This window comes from Corvus moneduloides, chromosome 3, assembly GCF_009650955.1.
Source record: "Corvus moneduloides isolate bCorMon1 chromosome 3, bCorMon1.pri, whole genome shotgun sequence".
Lineage (NCBI taxonomy): Eukaryota > Metazoa > Chordata > Aves > Passeriformes > Corvidae > Corvus > Corvus moneduloides.
Window position 1 is genome coordinate 55,624,792 of NC_045478.1, and position 19,588 is coordinate 55,644,379.

Here is a 19,588-nt window from a genome sequence, read left to right on the forward strand (position 1 = left end):
GAGACTCCACAATCCCTCTGGGCAATCCATTCCAGTGTGTGATCCCCTGCACAATAAAGAAGTTCTTCCTCATATCCAGGTGGAACTTCCTGTGCATCAGTTTCTGCCCATTTCCTTTCATCCAATTGCTTGACACCACCAAGGAGAGCCTGTCTCTATCCGCTTGGCACCCCACTTCAGATACCTGTAGACATTGATGAGGTCCCCTCTCAGCTGTATCGTTCAAGGCTGAACAGGCCCAGTTTCCTCATCCTTTCCTCATAAGAGAGATGCTCCAGTCCCTACTGGGTCCCTGCTGCCAGAGTTTAAAAATGCATGATAGCACTAAGTGACCATTCACTGTGGGGGGGACGGTGTGGGAACACCCTAAACTGTTAGAGCATTCAAAAAAAAAAAAAAAAGGAAATTATGTTGTTTCTGTTATTTCTAACTGCTGACCAGCAGCCCTGCTTGTGGTCCTCTAGGCAGGCCTCTGCTGACTTCTGGAATCCCTGTGGATGGGCATGGGGTGTCTATAGGCAGTTTTGTGAAGGGAAGATTTCCAGGTAGATGCTACACCTGTCCAGGCTTTCCCTTCCCACCAGCACAAAGAACCGAGACTTTTCACACTTCGTTCACGATTCCTCCCAGCTGTCAAGTGCGTCTTAAAACTCCCGCGCCTCGCGCTCGCACAGCAGCTGGCTGACGCTCCCAGAACTGCAAAAGCAGAGGGAGAGCGCCGGACATAAACCCAAAACAAAACAGAGATGGAGGGGGAAAAGGAGAAAAAGTGAGCTTCCCTGACCGGGAATCGAACCCGGGCCGCGGCGGTGAGAGCGCCGAATCCTAACCACTAGACCACCAGGGATCCTCGCAAGTACTCTCCTACTCCTTTCTAAAGAACAAATGACAAAACAGCCTCCCTCCCGCACTCCTTCTGCTGCGTTGTGCTGCTGCTTTCTCTTTGTGCTCCCACTTTCCAGGCAGTACCAAGTCCTGGAAGCAGCTACGTCTAGAGAGGGACATTCTATTCCACCCTACGGAAGAGAATAGCAGCGGCGGCGGGGTGGCGAGGAGAGGGGGCGGCCCAGGCGAGGCTGGTGAAGTGCCCCCGCCGTAGGATGGTTGTGGTGCACCGGGCGGGACGGAGCCCCGGGCGGGAAGGAGCGGCCAGCCCGGCGGTGCCGCAGCGGGAGCGGGGGTGGCTCACACAGCGCCACAGGCAAGAGCTGCGCGGCCGCGGCAAGGGCGGGGGGCTCGGAGGAGGCGCCGGCGGACGGCGCCGGGTCTCCCCCCTCCTCCGCCAGCGCTCCTCCCGCCGCCCCCAGCAGGCGCGGGGTCCGCCGGATTGTTTTTCCTCATTTCGTGTTGCCTTTACGCACTGCTGGTGACACCATCGTCTCTTTACGGGGTGTCGCTGTCACGGCTGCAGCTGCCTCGTCAGCGGAGCCCTCCACACTGCACATCCCGGCCGGCGGCTGCCGGGAGGGGAGGAGCGTGGCGCTTCCCTTCGCGCCGGCTTGGTCGCTCCCCGAGCAGGCTGTGGAAAGATCTCAGCTTGTCCGGGTTCCGGTGCTAGGCCTGCAGGGGAGAGCGGGTCCGAAGGCCTGTCTGAGGTGGGAGCCAGTGGCTCGAGGTTGGGGTTCGCTTGCCTTGTGCTGCCGCGGCCTCCTCACGATAGATAGTAATAATCTGTGACCTTGTTTTTTTTTCTTTGTAAGGTTTGTGTGAGCGGAATGAAAACGGCCAGTGCTGCAGATGACCTCTGTGTAAAGGCTCTTTCGTCTGGCATGTTGTTTTCATGAGCAGAGTAGATCTGGGAGCTGTACTAGCAAAAATAATATTCCCTATTTAGGCAGTGTCCAACGATACAGGAGGGTTGGCTCTGCAGAAGCAAATTTCCTCTAGTTCTCAAGCCCTCTGCCTCTAAAATGCAAAAACCTTTCTGTGTTGATAGATAAGCTTCAGACTGTGTGCTTGTGGACTGTGCAAATATGCATTAGCTGATCTTTAAAAGCTTCAGAGTCTGAAAACAAACTTAGGGGGATCACTTTCTTCTGGGAGGAGTGAAGGAAGTTGGAGATGTTTGGTTTCCATCTCATCAGCATCCCTGTTCAGCCAATGGTTCATTTCATCACAAACCATTCACTGTAGCAGTCTTGAACAAAATGGGTGTCTTGATTGTGATGGAGCTTTCTTTGGTCCGAATTCAGCAATTTTACTGTGCAATGAAGGAGATAACAAAATATGAGGTTAGAATCAGGTCCTCTTAGATAAAATCTGGTGTCTTATATATGCAAGAACAGATTTTCACTTGTGTAGGATCCACAGCAGCTCATTTGGTAAGACCAAGGCATTTCAGGGCTTGAGGAGCCAAAGCTGTGGAGGGATGGAAGCTGAGGTATCACTGTGGCCTGAGGCCACTGCAAAGAGGTGGGTGTGCTTAGGTGAGAGAGGTCAGCTGGTCCCAGCAGGTAATATGTGCCCATTGTTGAGGAGAAAGGCAAAGTGGCACCTAGGTTCCTACAGAGTGGAACCTGCAAGGAGCACCAGGCAAATACTGAGGTGGTTATACTGCAAAAACTGAGCTAGCCTTAAGAGTTTGTATACTCCACTAGGTCCACAGTGTTGTGTTTAAAAGCATAGGCTTCTCCACCCTGGCTGCTTCTCAGGTGGGTTTTGGAGGGGTACTGACTTCTATGGCTGTGATGTTAGCAGCACTGGAGACAGCTAGGTTAGCACTAGGCTAGGTCCACAGCAGCTGCATTTGCAGGATTGAAAATGTATGTTACAGAATGGTCATTGCCACCCTTAAGAGTGTCTCTGTTACATGACACCACAGAGGAAGGCAGGGGTGAGCCCTTTGATTCTTGAGCTGCCTCAGTGACAGAAACAAAATATTTCCCCCGACAATTTCAGAAAAGTAGCTGAGCCTATGAAAAATGTGATCTTATGCTGATGGCAGAGTGGGCAAATGTGTTTTGTCCATGCCCTAGGAAACTGCTAGATGTAGAAACAAATCAATCCTGCTCTGTTGTGCTTGACAGTTAGCAAATCACTTTCCAAATGAGTAATATAGCTTACTAAATTTCTCTTGAGCAGTGAAGGGGTTGTTGATTACAGCCACAGGAGCAGTGAAGACAAAGGTATGTACTAGAGAAATTTAATGAAATATTTTCTTTTATCTGAACCTCAGGGGTGAGGGCTGACCACTAGACCACCAGGAAAATAGCACTGAGAGTCATATGCTGCCTAGTTATTTTTAGTAATAGCTTTATTTTCTGTACAAGTCATGCTCTGACAAAAGATTGTGCCTCTTTCTGGCTTCCTGTATCTGATAGAGAAGTGCATCAGTGAAACTGTCAGCGATTCAGCCTCCTGCCAGCGCAGAAGCAGCCAGTGCCTGTGCCGGCATCCCTGAGATGGTAGCTGGAGAAGAATGATCTTCCCAAAAGCACCAGGAAAGGAATGTCAGAGGCCGATGTTTCTTTGCACTTAACGCTGGTGTGCCTGTAAAACCAAGTGAGTAGCATTCAGTGTTAGAGGCACTGTACCACGGCTGTCACAGTTTGGTAGGTAAGGCTGAATTTTGGAACCTGAAAAATCAGAGCGATTCCTTTAAATGCAAGCTGTACAGCAGCATGCAATTAACTTGTCTGTTCCATATGAATACATTACATATTATTATTACTTTAATTTGACACGCTGATTGATGTGTGACAGTAGGCTTACTATGTAAAAATGAGTAAGAATAACATCAAAGTAATGTGCTAATTTATGGAAAGTGTATAATTTGAGTATGTATCTACTATATAATGGTAAGTACAAATTGTCTTTCGTACCAGGGTACATGCTTCAGCTCTAATGAAAACCCTTGATCTGCACAGAAGCTGCATTTATCCGTCCTCTCGTTCCTCAACTGGGTGTTTCATGTGGAAAGTCTTGATACCAGATTTTCTTCTGTAAGTTAGCCTGACTTAAAATATACATCATCCCAGTTTCAAGGAAGTGGAAAGGAGAGGGAAGGGAGAGATGACGCACAGTCTTTTGCTATTTTATACTTAATTTCCATGTATGGTTGGAATGGTGACCTAACTGTTAGATTACAATGATGTTGTGGGGGAAAAATACTATTGTAGTTTGTACTTATTATATCTGTTTTAACCGCAGTAGTGTTTTGATGGAAATAATGTGAGGCAAACCTGAAGAGGCATTGTCCAAACGTTACAGCAGTTATGGTACTCCCAGCTCCAAGAGCACGTTCCAGGCCGTGCGGTGACTGCAGTGTGGCGCAGGCGGCGCCAGGGGACGCGACGCGGGGACGGGCAGCGCCACGGCTCGGGGCCCGCCGGGCGCGGCAGTCCCGGTCCCGGGGGATATTTTAATGATCCTGAAGAACGAGACGGGAAGCAACCAGCAGTATTTTATAAATACTTTCACACGTTCTCGTATTCTTTTTCTTCTGCTTCCGTTCTTCCCCTGGCACTGCATTTGACTTAGAAAAACCTGGGTCAGCTTCTTTTTCCTTTTGGCCCATATTAAAAAGCACGTGATTCTGGGGTTTGGGATAAAGCGTGGTGGTGAGGTGCTTCATCCAGTGCCCACTGAGCTACCTTAGTTGAAACAAATAGGACTTTTTTGTCATCTCCTCTTGTATCTCAGAAAATTCCATTTCTTTTTATAGTCTCTCTTCTGCTGAGCATTTTGGAAGCAGCTTCTGGTTTGCTCTTCTAGACAGAGAAATGGGTGCACAGAATCAGTTATTAGGGGAGAACTTCTTATAAAAGTTTCAAGCTATGGTCTCTTTCTCATTTTTGTAAAACGTGTGGAAAATTTCAATACCTCAGCCAAACTGAGTTATATCTAGACAATCAATTCAAAGTTAAAGGATGCGTTGGGGACACTGAAAATTCATCATTACATAAACTGAAGAAACCAGGCTAAGAATAGCCCTCAGTGCAGTAGCATCAAGCAGAGCCTCAATTATGTATGCATAAAAGTCTGTCTGTATGAAACCTATTTTGTGACTACTTCACGGTGAATAATGGTAGGAGTAATTGGCAAAAACAGAAGGACGGATAATGGGAGAAAAAAAAAGAAAGATTGGTGCCACCTTTATTTTTATATCTTTTCAAAACTGGACTTTTATAGCAGTCGAGGTTGTCAGTGTAATTCTTTATGGCAGGTTGTCTTTCTTAAATAAATGAGCTGTAAGCTAAAGATTACAGATGTAAAAAAAAAGAAACAAAAACTACATGAACCACACATGAGCAATACAGTATTTTTTTCTATTAGTGTAAGCTGATTTGAATGCAGACCATAAACATACTGTACCTCTAGTAATTTTTTCTCTTGAATGTGTGCAACTCTGTTAACATACACTGAAGTAGAAGATCAAAACCCATTCAAATGTGGTATTTTAGTATCCCAAATCGGTTCTGTCTTCCATGTGTAGTTATACATGAGTTTGTGTGAAAAACGTCTTTCTAGGCTAAAAATTCACAATTTGGAAGTGATGAAAATAGCAAATATACATTTTGTCTCCATCAAAATAATGCAATCAGTGATAAAACAAATTTGCCCAATCCTGAAATCAATGAGCAGCATGAATTTAAGCTTTTCTTAGGTAAAGATATTCTAAGCACTGATACCACAAAAACAATTAATCAAATGATGTTGGAACATTTGTATGCAAATGAATTGGCAAGGAACATATTGCCATGGGAAAGAGCAACCCATTCAGACTGTCTGCTATCCTCTGTACTGTAGAGAGACTAAATTTTATTTCAAAGGTGATGTGCATGTGTGTGTAATCTACCTATTATCTGCCTATCTCATGTTCATCGTTGCAACAGAAAGGCAGGCATTACTTAGTTCTTCCAGACTCAGGAAAATAAACCAGTGTATTACATCCCACTCACACAGGTTCTTCCAATGACATGAAGTCTGTGGGTTCAGCCACAGGCAGTGATCCACAGTGCCATAACCGGAACTTGTATGATGCTTCCGTCCCAGTCCTAGCCTGCTTATCCTGCTGCTCTGACAGGAATTTGAGTGATTTCTCCCCCATGCCAGCACTCTAGAATATGTATTTGATATGCGTGGGGCAACATAAATATTATAGAAGTGTGTCGTTTCTTTGCTATATGGAGTTCATGCATTGTCTTCATAGAGCTTTCTACACTGGATAATAGAGGTGACCGTGCTTGGAATGATGATGGACAGCAAACTGGTACATTAAGACAGGGATAGCTTTTCCTGGAGCTAAAATAAGACATTAGTCACTGTCACTGTTGTGCAAGTGCAGCTAAGAGATAAATAGGGTTTCCACCACTTTGATGGATAGGGCTTCACAGCTTCTGCAGTTTGGCAAAGGAGGTTGGGTAAACAGTACTACTATTCTTCTTCCTCTTTTTCCCCACAGTTTTGTTATCTAAGCACTGCTGGAAGAGTAACTGAGAGCAGGGCCCCTTTCTTCTTTGTGATGGTAGAGAACCCTTGTGCCAGTGAAGTCTTTGAGATTTTAACCAATGTAACTTCGGGTTTGTCCATCTCTTGCTGGGTAATAATAACATGCAGTAACTGCAGTGTGCCATCAGAATGTATTCTTTAAGCAGCAGACTATGTTTTAAAAAAAATCTGTCTCTTGTAAAATAAACTGTTTTGTTAAAAAAAATCAGATGGAAACTTCAATTTTAGCTGAAAGTGCAGCAGCAAATTTAGTGGAGGAGTTGATTGCTCCAGTAGTGACTCTTGAGTGGTAGCAAGCATATGCTACAAGTAGGATAATGGCAATGGTGGGAGATGGTTGTGTCTGTATTGGAGATGCAGTTGGTCCTGAAAATGACACATGTTTTTGAAATTAATCTTTTAAGCAGCTGTTAAACAACAACAACAAAAAAGCCTCTGACAAATCTCTTACTCAAAATGTAAACTTGTTGGATTCGTAGCATTATTAACTAGTAAAAAAATTATTCTTGAGACACCTGTGTGTCATTTGTAATTTTGATACTTTTTTAGCATCCCTATATATATATGTGCACACTTTGTGTCACCTTTTCATTTGTGCAAGTATCTGCCTATCTTCAGGCTTGCGTTTTTGTCTTGCAGAATTTGGAATTTAATGGTGTTACAGTGCCTTCGTAGGTCTCCCCCTAAGCTTTCAGTGTTTCAGAGCTGATTACTAACCGAAGGAAGAAATAAGAAGCTAGATCTTGTTTAGGCTAGCTACAAGCGTCTGGAAGGATTACCTGCAGTTATCTCGGGTAAAGGAGTGGAGTTTCTGGTACATATAGCGGGTGTTGTTTTCTGGGGATTGGGTGAAGAAGCCTACTGGCGGACAGTGTAGAAATAGCAGATGAGGTTTCTACGCTTTTCAGTTTCCCACGGATCTAAAGGCTTTGCTTAACCTCAATTTCCAAAACTGGTTGTTTTGTTTTTAGTACCGCCCTTGAGAAAACTCCCCGCCACAGGCAGACCCCCGCGCTTGGGCTTTATGACTCGTAGGACTGGCCCCGGAGACCGACCCCCTTCCCCAGGACAGGGCTTGAAGCTCGTGAAGCAACCCAGCAGCGCGGCGGCCGCCCCCAGCCCCGGCTGCACCGCGATCCGGGGAGGCCGGGGCGGCCGGGCGGGGCCGAGGGGAGGCGGGACCGCCGGGCGGGGCGGAGCTGCGGGGCGCGGCGGGGCCGGCGCCGCTGTGGCCGAGCGGGGAGCGGCGGAGGCGGCGGCGCTCCCGTAGAGCGCTCGGGGTGCAGCGCCGGGCCGGGCCCGCCATGCCGCCCGCCCGCAGGTCTGTCTGTGCGCGCCGGGCCGCGGGGCGGGCGGGGCTGCTCGGGCACGGCCTTGTGCCGTGGCCGGGGGACGCGGAGCCCGGCGGGGAGGGGACGGAGCCGGCGCTGTGGTGGCGGAGGAGCTCTTTGCCCGCTCGCTGGTGCGCGGAGCCAGCCCGGCAGAGCAGCCCGGGAGGCGCGGGGCGGCCCCGCGGGCGCGGTGTGTCCGTGCGGGCGCGGCCGGGGGCGCGGGGCGGCTGCCGGGACGTGCCCGCCTGCCCCAGGTGCTGCTCCCGGGCACCCAGGGTGTGCTCTGCTGTTGCCGCTACCCAGCCGGTGGAGCCGAGATGGCTTTCACGGCTTCGAATCTCATTATTTCTTCTCTCTCCGGGTCTTGGATGAATTACTAGAATGTTCCAGGCTCTCTCTATATATATTAATTTATATAGCCTTAGGTTGTCGTGACTGAGACGTGCTGCCGGGTGCCAAAGGTGTGTCAGTAATTGATTTTTGTCTCTTTAATCAGTGCAGTGGACTTTCCTCTCTGTACTTCATCATACACTGCTTCAGAGTTGGTTTTCGGGTGGAGTGGCGTACTTGTATGTTGGGTGATGTGTGTGCAATATCGTGTCGCTAAAGGATGCAGTAACTGTTCATCCCCTAGGTGATGAAATGAGATGACGAACATTTCTACTCAATAACAGGCTTTTAGCATGTGTTTACTTTGCATGCTACAATTAGGTAGTTCTCCCATTAGGTAGTCACACATTTCTTAAATTAACGTAAAGTGGTGGACTTTTAAGATGGGTACGTGCCCATTAATCGATTATGGTTTGCTTCAAATGCTATGACCCAGTCTAAGGGCCTGTGTTCGAGTGATACTTAAAATGTGTGTTGATGAACTCTGCCAGCATATTGTATCAGCCAGTGTTTACACAGTATGGAAATAATAATTTCCTGATATTGTTCTATCTGATACTTACGTGTACACACACAGATGTTCAGAAAATTAATGGAGAAGGCAATAGGAAATGGCAAGAAAAGTATGCATGAATATATACTTTTTGAATGAAAATTACTTTATCAGGAATATATATTTTTAAAGGTAAAAATATACACAAAATATTTTAAGGGCCTAAATAGTCAAGTAATGTGGATGCTTTGAAGAGTTGTATTGAAATAGATGCTTGTAGCCAAAATGCTGTCTGATGGCTTTCCTTTTTTTTTTTTTTTTTTTTTAAGTAGTGGATCAAAATCTTGGGCTTGGAGGGAAATTCTATGTCTTTTTTGTTTTTTTCCTTGTTGCACATTATGTTATGAAAAAGAAACACCTCTGGAATACCTGGTTTGTCCAAGTTGCTTGTGAGGCAGTCTCTGGGTGTCACTCCTCGGCTGTCACTCCAGGCACCAGTGCCCTGTTCTCACTGCAGCAGCAGCCACTCTCCCATTTGGATGTGTCACATCTGCTGATGAAATGATAAGTGATTCCTGTCGGAGATGAAGTGAGTTAGAATTGATTGGAACTTGTCCTTGTCTTATTAGGAATATGGCTTCGTTGCTTTGTGTATCCATGGTTTTGAAAGAGAAGGTTGAAATTGGTTGGAGGCTGGCTCTAGTAGATACTTGGCTACCTTATGGCCCTGACTTCAAGGGACAGTTTGCAAATCTCTTTAAGTGTTAGGGAGTAAGCCCCTCTATTCAAACAGAAGTGAATTCACTTGATAATGATTTGGGTTGGAAGATAACATGTCTTCAGAAAGGTAATTTTAAAAGTTATGGGAATCTTGTGGCTGGTTACTGCGGCCAGAGTGACTCCCTGCTGTCACCCATTTGGGTGGGTGTTTCATAGGTGGAAATGTAGTGTGAGCCTCTGCAGCAAGATCTGACACAAGAAATTGCTGCTCTAGGCAGCTGGAGCTGCTCACAAACAGTTATTATGGAAATGAAGGACAAAGGGACTCAATTTCCCTTTGCTATCCAGTAGGTGTGAAAGGAAAGCTGGAACATAACCAATGTTCAGAAGAATGGTAAAGCTCTCTGTCCGGCACCTGGCTTGTGCCCTCTGTGTCTCAGTGGGTGCCCAGCGCAGCAGCAGGCAGTCATGGTCCTTGGCTCATCTGGCAGAGGAAATTCATCACCCAAAAAGCAGCTGACTGACAAACCTCTTCCTCATCACAATCAATAAGCCAAAAAAGTCAAAGGCTTTATGGGTGTAGCTTTTGTTTTAGTGAGGTATCCTCTGGATATTATTATTATTATTGATGGTGGGGTTGGCTGCCTGCCACAAAGTTGCTGGCTTCTCACTCCCTCTTGTGAGGGATCTGCACCCTCATGCATGAAAACGTCCAAGTCATGTTGCTGTCACTTCTGCGGTGAGTTTGTCCTGGCAGTTAAGATCACTTTCCCAAAAAGAGGAAATGTAATTCTACATTTGATGAGTGAAGTTAGCATTAAGACCTTTCACTCAAGTGACCTCCTTTGACTAGGAAGGAAAGCAGAGTAGGAGAAACAATTCTTTAAGTTCTTTTTTCCCTCTTCTCCTTTTTTTTCTTTTAAAAATCTTACTCCCTTGTCATTTTTCCCTAGCCAGATTTATGAAATAATGAGTTAGCGATAAAATTCACAGCAGGCTAGAGGAATTATATTTCTCTCCCCAAACAAGATTGATATATTAAACACATAAAGAGGAGTATTCTTTTTTCTTTTCCTCCCCCTCTTCTTTGCAAACCATCATTATTGTAGGTGGAAAGCTGTATGTCTTTGTTCCTGGTCAAAATGTCAGGTGGGTGTGAGTGGTTCTGCTGGTGCTGGAAGTTGTATGTTAGGAGCTGTTCAGTTTTGGGGTGGGCAGCACTCTGCAGCAGCGTGTGGGGCTGTGGTTGTGTATCTGCAGTCTCTCCTGGGCTTGCCTGCCAAGGGCAGGGTGCAGGCAGGCTTTGGGGGGTCTGGTGGTGCTTCCCAGTGGATTTCAATGCAGAAGGTTGTACTAAGTGCCCAGAACCAGCTGCAGTGCTTTGGTCTCGCACCTGTGCTGCCCCTGTCTCTGACCAAACTTGGAGCAAGAGTACCAGTATTTCAGCTCAGTACCATATAGCATCCTCCTGACCTCCCTATACGTAATTGAGAGTTAATGACTTGTCATGGAACCACAGTTCATCCTTAGGAAGACTTCTGGATTAGACTTGAATTTTTTGATGTGTAGAGTACTCATCATAATCTCAGTAAACTTTTCTGATTGTTATTTATCGTAAGAGGTGAGCTGTGCTTTCAGTTGCATGCCTCAAATTCTTGGTGTTGTGTGGTCCAATGCCCCTGTCAGAGCTCGATGAAGCTGTTCCCTGCTCTCTTATTCTGTGGCCTGTAGTACTCCTGAGCTGTAATTAAGCACTCGGCCTCCTCTTTGATATGCTATGTGTAGATCCCACCGGGGTGCCATTTCTTCTTTGTTGTTGCTTTTCTTATGGCTACTGTGTATGTTTTGCAGGGGGTTTTTTCAACATCCTTTTTGAAATGCAGGTTGTATGAGTACCCATGTTTAAGTAATGGTAATAACAAACTGATTTACAGGAACAGAAAACATGCAAGCTTAGCAGGGAAATTATACCTGTTTATACAGGCAAGATATGTGTTTATCTTTCGGTTATAATGTCAAAATAGTATTGTGTATGTTTCATTTTGTGTTCACTTTAGGATTTAAAAGCTTATTATTAGTAGCTACCAATTTTTAGAAAGGAAATTTTCTTACTGTACCCTCACCCATTAATGACTGATTTGGGGATCTTCTCATAGTGTTTCTGTAGATATCTGAGGGCCATTTCCTCAAAATCTAAGACTCTGCAGGCAAAGATCTGTTTCAGTGCACCAGATAGAGGAAATCACAGCTTTGTTTTACAGAAGTTCACAGTGAGAGTTGTTGCTTCCCTGAACTCAGCTTTATCTTAAGAAAAGGTAATGTATTCCCTGACTCATTTTTTTCAAGTAAATTCAACCTTTTCTAGCAGTGCTCTCTCTGTCTACTGCTACTCCGGTCTATTTTCTTCTGCTTTCTGCCCTACATGCCATCTGTCTTATTTTCTAGTTTGTTTTCTTTTTAAGTACTCTAAGGTAATGCAGCGGATAGAAAAGAAGTATGAATATTCACAAAGCATCACTGCCACCTTGATTGAGAGAGGAAGAGGTGTGGATGGCTTCCTGCCAGATCAGCTGATGCTGTGATTGCAGAAAATCCTTGGGTCTGCCTAGGTTGTTACTTTGGAGGAGATGCTGTGTGGAACAACTCGATGTTGTCAGTGGCTTGGCGCTGCTTCTATGCTGTGTCAGTAGGCTTTTGCTGTAGTTAACTGTCTCATGGTTAAGTAGTGCCCCAGTCTGGTGGCAAGGGATTTATTTTACTCTCACCTTAAGAAGTATCATTTTTAGAATGCTTTTTAAGCAGCTGTACTGATGCCTAAGACCTGGGCACTTGAGATAAAGCTGGGTTTAATCTGTATGCAAATTTTGGTAGCTGCAGCAAACTCAGCAAAACTTTGTAGGCCAGAGAGTGTCTCGAGTTCTTCCTTCATACTTTCTCACAAAGGTTTGGATAATTCAGGGAAGCACTGAAGTGTATAATAATTTTACACATGAAGATTATTTGCATGATATTTAGAATTTATATGAAAAATAAATTCTTCTCTTATATAAGCAGTGTTTGACATTTTGTACTCTCTTTTTCCATCCTGGTTGCCGGTCAAACCTTTTGTAGTGAAGCTGCTGAAGACTCTTGAAGGTAGGAGCTGTGGTAATCTGTGACATAGAATCTGGTCTGTACCTTCTGTCCCAGCTCCAAAAACTTCTGAAATGCAGGTATTGTCTGGTAGCTGTGTGGTGTAAGCAGTGATATCTTGGTGACGAAGGGTGAAGAACCAAGGAGATGAAACATTTACTTCGTTACAGAACAGTGTGCTGAAATGTGGCCAGGTATGTGGTGACAGATTGACTTTGCCTTTTGTGAGCCAGTCACTTGTGGAGATCTGGCCCAAATGATTAACAGCTGATGAACATGACAATCTTCTTGCCACCCACATACGTGGAGTGAAGTCACAAGCAGCCTGGGTAATCATCAGGGCAGTTAGGAAACAAATTGAGAACCACAAAGGAATGACAAGGGTGGCTTTCTGCCGGTGCCATGAGTTGTTCTCCAGTCCTCATGGTTAGATACCTGCTGAAGAAATTTCATTTGATTTACAGGTAATTTGGGTTTTGGTTTTGTTCTGTGGTGTTGGTGTTTTTTTTAATGTATGGTGCTGGGCAGTGTTGGTTAGGTATGCCTTTTAGTTAGAGGTGAATAGAGGGTAGCATCACATCAGTGTGCAGAGGCTAGGCAAAAAACTTCCTGTGATACTTGCATTTGTGTCCTGCTACAGTCATACTTACAGGATGGAAAGGAAAATATCCTTTGTTGGGCTTGTGCTCGTGTGGTTGCTCGCATCACACCACATCAAATGTCCATTTGTTTCCTTCTATCAGGAGTTCTAGATTCCTTAAAAAGGGGCTCTGCTGCTAACTGATCCCTCAGTGGACAAATTTTTAAGTGGGTTGTTTGTTTTGAAAATTGGTTTCTGTTTGTAGTGCATCATTTCTGTTAGTGCAAGTAACACGTTGGTTGTCATGAAAAGAGATTAAGGAGATGAAGATCAGTTTTCTTTTCCCCTGCACTGTTGACATTGTGCACCTAACCTTATTGCGTGAGAAGTAAGTTTCAGTGTTTTGTCAACTAGCTGTGTCCTTTTCTAAGCCCTTGTCTGGTAGTTCCCAGTCCCAGGCTGAGCCTGGAAGATAATAGGCAGGTTTTAGGGGCAGGGGACTAGAGACTGTTCTTGAAACCAAAATGGTACAGCAAAAACAAGAAATAGTGAATCTTCTACAGGGAGGTTGGAAAGAGCAAGGAACAAGAACCCTAGGAATGAACCAGACCTTATGCACTGATGTGTGTTGGAGGATTCTCCTGGCCTCCATGTGTGGCGAGCTGTGGGAAAAACATGGCATCCAGGAGAGCAGTTCCTAGCCCTTCTGCTCCACTATGAACACAGTTCAAGTTAAGTTTATTAGAAGAGCAAGGCAGGTGCTTTTGTTTCTTTGTTTTCCCTCAGGGTAGGAGATGTAGACGCAGACCCTGCAGAGCAATGTTGCTCCTTGCAGAATGGGACCCTGCTCCGTTAGGAATGAGCCATGATTGAAAGGTGCTGTGGGTAGTGTGTGCAAATGCAAGCGGAAAGCCAAAGAGGTTTGGAAAAGGAAATGTGGTGCAGCTGAAGGAGCCACTTGCAGCACCAAACCTGATTTTTAAGGTGCTTCGGAGGAGACATGTATTTCTTTTTACTGGGTAACTGTCACATGTTCATTTTGTTGTGTACCCCAGTGTAGGGTTTGGGATGTAAAGTTACAAAATGCATTTCTTGGGAAAAACTGTTATCCCTTAATAAATGGTAACAGTCCTTCAAAAGCCTCTCCTCTGGCTGGGTTTTTTTTGTTAAGTTTTTGTTTGGTTGGTTGGTTTGGTTTGGTTTTTTTTGTTCTTTTTTTAAGGATCGAGAAACTTTATAAAGAGTCAAACTTCCATGGATGACACTGGAATCAGGACTTCACATTCAGTACTGAGTACAGTTTTCAAATCTTAACTGCTTTGCTGTCAGCATTGTATTGCAATTGAAATAAAAAGTTCTGCTGGGTACTGTGTTTTGCATCTCTTGTGTAAGTTTTGATTTCCTCTTCATGCCATGTACTATTTGTTGTGAATTCTGTGATGAAAGACCTGTGGATGATTTTCTCACTGAAAGGCTCTGGGATGACAGAATCCCATGTTATAATTTGGAATTTACTACATCTAGCCATGAAACATATCTCTCTTCCTGCTTCTTTTCACTTGTTTTTTTTTGCCCCTTCTTTTTACTTCCCTGAGTCCAGCATGCAGATGTCTCAGAAAAGCAATTTTGACCTGTGGAAGCTAGACCTGTTAATGAGGTCAGCCCAGCCATATGTTTGGGATTGGACGGATGTGTTTAAATCCTAGGTCCTGTCATAATTATCAGCAAGACCATGAGTAGGTTTATGGTGAAACTTGATCACCTTAAAGGTCTTTTTAAACCTAAATGATCTTTGATCCTATGAATCTAGCTCTGAGGTAATACACTTTTCACAGGTAACGTGTCAGTCCTTTTTAACTACAATGCACCCTGATGGGATAGGTGCAAAGTGCTTTTCCAGTTTTTTTTAAAGTGTAGGTCTCTACCCAGTTTGGACAGATTTTCAAAGACAAATTTTAACACCAAAAATGGAAGGACTACAGCCCCTCAAAAATAGGTGCTTTAACATGGAAAAACGCAAAACAAAACCAAATCCAAAATTTGTTAATGCATTAACTGCTTTGGCTGGCTTCAACTTGAGAAGGGGCAAGGATGTAGCTATAAACAAGAGAACACAAAGTTTGTTTGAAACGCTACCAGCTATGTTAGGTGTCACCTGTGGTGAACAGAAATTTAGCAGCTTTCATCTTTGGGCCCCGCTTGTGCACATGTGTGCTTAGGTGTCACAAGCATAATCTGTATGAGTGAGTAGTCCCTCTGAATGCACTTGATACAGGAGTGATGCCTTAGGTTTTAACTTTCATATTTTTCAAATCCTGTACTGCCTAGTGTGTAACTCTGAAGTTTCTTGTGGCCTGTTAACTTCTGCTCTCTCATGCTAGGTAGACATAACAAAGCCTCTCCAGGCCTGCTCTCCAAGGACACTCAGATTGTCCTATGCCCAAAATGTGTAAACCAACATCTTAAGAGGAGGGTGAGCTTGGGGAAGCTACATCATTAACTGAAGCTTTAGTTGGAGAATTAACCCTGATATGCAAATGAACCAAACGTATAGAAGTGTGAAGAACTCGTGACCTGTTGTCCAACTTGGGGTGCATTTTGGCAATAGCCTCTGGCTCCCCAGGGTGTACCTTTGAAGGCCCTTCAAATAAATACCTACCTTTATTCTCTTATTCTTGTTTACTCTCTGTTTTAGGTGGCCCCTTCACGCATCAGGAGTAGAGCTCAGAGTCTCTGTTGTGGTACCTGGTTGATGTGGCTGAGATGGATGGCTTTTGTGAAAATGCAACACTGGAGGAATTGAAGCTATTTGTCATTTTTCTGACTTTGTGGTGGTTGCTTCCCCCCCCAGCAAAAGGAAATACCTAGCTTCAGAATGCTGAGTTACTTTGTCAATACTGTCAGTGTAAGATGTTTGAATTTTAGTTTCAAAATCAGCCTGTTTTGTTCAACAAGAGAACCTCAGTTCTATAATAATGTTTAAAACACTTGAGTAGTCTGAAAGTAAAATATATACTGCTACTGCTTCACCAGAAAACTTCTACACATCTGTTTTTTATGCAACAGTACTCAAGCTTAATTCAGGTGTATTTTTAACTTTTTTTGTTGTTTAGCTAAGCCCTGAACTATCTCACTGATTGAACACACGCCGAGTTGAGCAAGTTAAAGCCAGATTAGATATGCTGAAGAAAGGATGGCATGTAACAGTTTTGCATGAATCATAACATTGTTCTATCTTTTCTGCATACATAGACAGAGGTAATTTTACTTAACCTGAATAATTTTGAGCAGTTAGCACAAATGATTAGAACACAGAAAAGTATAAAGAACTTTTCTGTTTCTGCTTCTGAAGAAGCAAACAGCTCTTCAAAGAGACCCTCTCTAATTAGTAGTAATTGTGACTGTGCTCCGGTATATAGCAAGGAGAATTCCGTTTGAGAGGGGAGTTTTTGCGCTGTATGTAGCACAAGGTGACTCGGTACAAGGTCAGCAACTGTGTGTAGTGTTTACAGGAATCTGGAGATGAAGGAAGGAAAAATGGTAAGATAATAGAGGTTTTCAGGATGTTTCAGAAGGGCAAGACAACTAAATAGTTTTCTGTTACACAATGCCTAAAGGGATTTTGCAAGGAAGAAGGAAATAATTAGAAACATTGCTGCTTTTAAAAACAGGATTTGGTCTATGCAGTGTGAAGAGACTTTGATTTATTGTTGATCATTGTAATTTTGATGCACCTAACACTGCCAGTATTGGAGAACCTATGAAGTTGCATAGGTGCAATGTAAGGGTGCACTCAACACACTGTAATGCAATACATTTTGCAGGTTAAGCAACTGAAAAGTAAATAGTGAATGTTTCCAGTGTTAATTTTGTACATTACAAATGTACAGGATTTTATGTTACAATTAAACTGTTCAATGTACTTAATATACATAAGTGTAAGCATGTGACACAGTTCAGGTTGCTATGGAAACCTGGCATTTTGGTTCTGTTAACAGTGTTTCAGATAGGAAAACATTTGCATTGCATTACTCCTAGACTCCTTTCTGCCCCCACTCCTCAGCCTCCTTGCTTCTCCTTTGGGAGATAGATGACAGAGAAGAAGAGATGACCTGGAATTTGCATGAATCAGGGTCAATTGTAAAAAGAGGTGTTAAGCTGAAACTTAAAAACGATTATTTTACCTTCAAGTAGTTCTTGCGTCTGGTTGCTTTTTTGAAGTATTGAAGTATTTTAATACTTACCTTCCACAGTGTAGTGTCTCTGGGTTGATTTGAGGTTCTGTTGATTTGAGGTTCTTTTTCTAAGCACCTGAAAATGATGGAGTGCTTTTTAAAGAGAAGTTTCCAGTAATTTTCACTGCATGATTATTTATATTGCTGGAAATGTGCTAGAAGTAAAAACCTGACCATTTCTAATGCTTCCTGTTAGACTGATGGATTTGTTCATTGTGGGTTTCTTGTTGCTTGATCTTGTCCTGTAAAGCATTGAGAACGTGTTAACCAAGTTTCATGGAGTACAATAGGAATATTTAATATAAACCTAACTTTATGCTTAAGCATTTTGGGACCTAAACTAATTAATAATTGTAAACAGTTAGTCATTTATGGTACCTGTGATTGACAGTATAGGTATTTGTGCCAAGCATCGAGCCACATCTTTGTGGTTTAAAGACTCTTCAAACACCAGTCTCTTTCTGCTCTACCTCAGCTTTATTTACATTTCGTATAAAGGCCTTTCTTGTGTTGGTGAGAAAAGAGCTGAGAAGAGAGCAAGTTTGCTGTGAAGCTGAAGTCATGCATTTGTCTTTCCTAGTCTGTTTCTCATCCCATGAATGCTGCCACTTATCTTTCCACGTGTGTGGTCGCTAATGCCCACAGAACAGAGTCGCTGCTCAGGGAGTCACACGGACGGTTTTCTGCCCAAGCTTGCTGCCGCAGGTCTGCCTGCTGTGGCAGAAGTGAGGGTGTGCAGCAAAGCCTGCTGGAAGGGGGTGTGAGCTGGCATGGTGGGGTATAAACTGAAATGCAGATACAGAGCCACTTCTGCTGAGTCTGCTGCGAGTCATTGGTGTGATAATTTTGGGTGGAGGAGTGTTACCAAGCAGCTGAAGTGGGCGAAAGGGAGAAAGGCAAAGGGCAGTAATACTTGAAACTGATATCTGCTTGCTCCATGGACAGATTCTAACAGCCCGAGACAAGAGAAAGCCCAAATTCTTTGTCTTGGTGCTTTGACTGGTCAGGGTCCCCTTGATCACCAAAGGATATTTACTGTGCTGTCTGCTGTCTTGCTGTCTGCTATGATGCTGCTGTTTTGACAGTGCAAATCCCACTTTGTGGCCTGTGTAACCTAATTCATAGAAACAACTTGAGTGTTGCCAGCCCTGCAATATGTGACAGTGTGGCTCCAGCAGCCTTTAGCAGCATTCTGAGTATGGGAAGAGAGGAATCTAAGGAGGACTTGATCATGTCCCTTATGAACCTTGTAGAGAACCTGTAATTCATTTGGTCTGGATGTGATGTGGTTGCTTGTATGTATCTGTCTTGACCTTAACAAAACAGATGTACAAAGCTTTCTTTGAAATACTAAACAGATCATGAAACTAGCAGTTGTTAAGAGCAAGGAACATGATGGTGTCAACTGACAAAACAGCAAGGTAGTGCTAAGGGGATTGTCTAAATGCTAGTTGATGTGTTGAATGTTCATCAGTTTTTTTGTATTTTAGAAAACTGCAAATACTTGGTGTTTTAGTTGAATGCTGGGGAATACATACATTAAAAGTCTTTTGTGGGTATCCCTACATGCTCCAAGCAGAGGTAAGGGAACAGTGATGTCTGTCTTACCCTCTCTGGGTATGGTAAACTTCATCCTTTTATAATTCATATAATCACAGAGTCGAAAAGACCTCCAAGATCATCAGATCCAATATTCAAACAAATCCATATGGTAAAGTGCCATGTCTGCTCATTTTTTTGAACACTCCAGGAATGGCGACTCCACCACTTCCCCGGGGAGTACAATCCAATCCTTAACCACTATTCTAGTGAAGAATTGTTTCCTTATATCTACCCTGAACCTCCCCGGCACAATTTAAGGCCTTTTCCTTGTGTCCTGTTACTAGTTGCCTGGGAGAAGAGGCTGACTGCCACCTCCCCACCTCTTCTTTCAGGTAGTTGTAGAGGGCAACACTGTGTATACCTGTACAGTGTGAGTGTGGAAAGCTGCAGGGTCAGAGGGCTTGGACTTGATGCTTAATGGAATTGGGGTAGGTTGAAACAGGAGATACAGTAAGATGAAGGTATTAATTATTTTAAAATATCTGCAGCAATGTTCTTGTTGGCCTAAAAATGAAAATCTCCCCAGGTGGCCTGATTTTCAACAGCACTGCACTTTTATGTTTGGAATAGCATAGCACTCTGCCTGTTAATAGTTTATGCTGTGTTTTGTAACCAGTTTCTGTCTAGCAAATGAAGCTGAGTTAAACAGTAAAAT

General features: G+C 43.9%; 1 protein-coding gene and 1 non-coding gene across 5 annotated transcripts in view; one reads left to right on the forward strand and one right to left on the reverse strand.

The window, feature by feature from the left end:
- Nucleotides 1-775: 775 nt before the first annotated feature.
- On the reverse strand, nucleotides 776-847 carry TRNAE-CUC. The gene has a single exon. It is a non-coding gene; the product is annotated as a tRNA-Glu (tRNA).
- Nucleotides 848-1,287: 440 nt separating this feature from the next.
- The window catches only part of NCOA7 (nuclear receptor coactivator 7), an 87,114-nt gene continuing 68,813 nt past the window's right edge, over nucleotides 1,288-19,588 (forward strand). For 3 of the 4 annotated variants that reach the window (XM_032101609.1, XM_032101612.1, XM_032101611.1), the window contains exon 1: nucleotides 7,675-7,771. The gene's annotated coding sequence lies outside the window, so the exon portion shown is untranslated. Of the gene's footprint in view, nucleotides 1,596-3,320; nucleotides 3,502-7,674; nucleotides 7,772-19,588 lie in introns of those variants that run through there. The other variant, XM_032101610.1, reaches the window with a different exon arrangement.